Source organism: Palaemon carinicauda, chromosome 34 (assembly GCF_036898095.1).
Source record: "Palaemon carinicauda isolate YSFRI2023 chromosome 34, ASM3689809v2, whole genome shotgun sequence".
Classification (NCBI taxonomy): Eukaryota; Metazoa; Arthropoda; class Malacostraca; order Decapoda; family Palaemonidae; genus Palaemon; species Palaemon carinicauda.
In genome coordinates, this window is record NC_090758.1 from 26926842 (window position 1) to 26928828 (window position 1987).

At 39.8% G+C, this 1987-nt stretch overlaps 1 pseudogene; it reads right to left on the reverse strand.

Annotated features, from left to right (window-relative positions):
• Positions 1-382: 382 nt before the first annotated feature.
• Positions 383-1987, reverse strand: part of LOC137626779 (neuropeptide CCHamide-2 receptor-like) — a 37852-nt pseudogene continuing 36247 nt past the window's right edge.

Here is a 1987-nt window from a genome sequence, read left to right on the forward strand (position 1 = left end):
AGGAGTCATACAAATTCAAAGAAACTTTATCAATACTGAAATCCGGATGTTGAGGAGCCACCGTCTTTAACCTACTTACAATCATACTTTGAGTTTTGTTAGGATTCAACTTCATACTCCATAATTTCCACCATGCACTAATTTTAGCTAAATCTCTATTAAGGAATTCACCCACCCCAGGGGAAGGAATTGATGCAAAGAGAGTAGCAAGAAAAGATTATATTAAGGTGATATTGTATAGTATATGATTTTGCATAGTAGGGAATGTGAACCTATTTACAAAGAGCAATACAAGTTCCCATAATACTGATATATGAAAACTAATAATATATTCATTTACAAAAATTCTAAATTATCCAGATGGTTGAGCAGTCGAAAGAAATCATACTATTGATGGTGGACTGTGATAAGGTTTAGAGGTCAAAACGGTTGTATTTGTGAGCGTGTGGTAAGGTGGCGATTCCTGAGCTCCGTTCTTGGAACCAATCACGCTTAGGGGCATCTTGACAGTTCTTTGGGTCCATCTGGAAGCTTGCGTGCACTCTGTGCCATCAAAGTCCCACTGCAGCTTCCCTCTGCTGACGAGGCAGCAGAACACATGCCGGTTGTGGTACTTCCAGAAGGTATTGCTGACGCAGTATAAAGCGATGGGGTTGATGAAAGAGTTGATGAAGGATAGGCCAGTAGACGTTTAGTCGTCTTAGGGGCTATGGAAAAATTCCACCACAGGATGTAGATGTTGAAGGTCCAGAAACTGTCGGCAAAGATGATCACAAAACCCAGGATCATCTTAGCAAATTTCCTCCTGGCTTGGATTGGCCTCTGTTGTCCTGCTCTTCCTGCGCCCTACCCAGGTAGATGTCTGGCAGACACCAGAAGGTGGCGTGCCATAATTACGTAGAAGAATCCTATCAGAGACAGAGGAAGAAAGTAATAAAGGGTTACCCTAGTGAGGGTGGTGATTTTTGGACAGAGGTGACGTAGATGCTTGGGAAAAGGTGTACAAACATAGAATTCATTGCCACGGGGTGTAAACAAAACCGGTAGGTGGAAGAAAATTACTGACGAAGCTGTTAAAATAGCCGACAGCACCCATATGCTCACTGCCATGCCAATGGCGAATCTCATGGTATGTTTTGACACATGTGTTGATACCACCTGGACAATGGCTACGTAACGATCTGCCCTCAGTGCAGTCAAGGTGAACACAGTGATGCCCAAGCTGAGGTCTTTAGAGAATTACGATGCTTGGTAAACTGGTTCACCAAATGGGTATGACGGCATAGTGTATACCTGTGACGGGAAGGGCACAGTTAGTAGCACCCTCATTAATTCACCGGCTGCTAAGGATACCAGGTGGATTTTTGGAGCACTCCTATCAAGAAAAGAGAGGAAGATAGAGTATGGTCGTTAGATTCCGGTTTATCACTGAATAATGAACAGATTCCTGTTATAAACTTATTGTTATTATACTTATTCATATTATCATCTTAATGTAGCTTTTCAACATAGCACTTCTCTAATTTTGGGAGTTAGCCGAAATAAGATAAGAACAAATGGACACTTTTCTACTCTTTGCTTCTCCCAACCTGACAAGGTATTCAGCAGAGTCATCTAATAGTTATCACAAAACAATTATAATGCCTATCATTACGAGCATTCAAACATACTATTTTTTTATATTACTAATATCATTATTAAAAATATAATTTTTTTTTTCAAGGTTTTTTCCTATCATCACTATTCCTATTTCCTAAAATATCATCTGCCTTTTCCTTGATCTACTCATAGAGAGGGAGAGGAGCCCTGATGAAATTTTGTAAAAGTAATATTCATGACCCATCCAACTATTCAAAAAGGTGAAACACGTTTTCATTTTCTCAGGGGAATTCTAGCTACATGCATGAGGGATGACGTTCCTGTTTGAACAAACGTTCTTTTATTTGTTTATCTGAGTTTCTCAACGTTTATTCTTTACCTACTACTT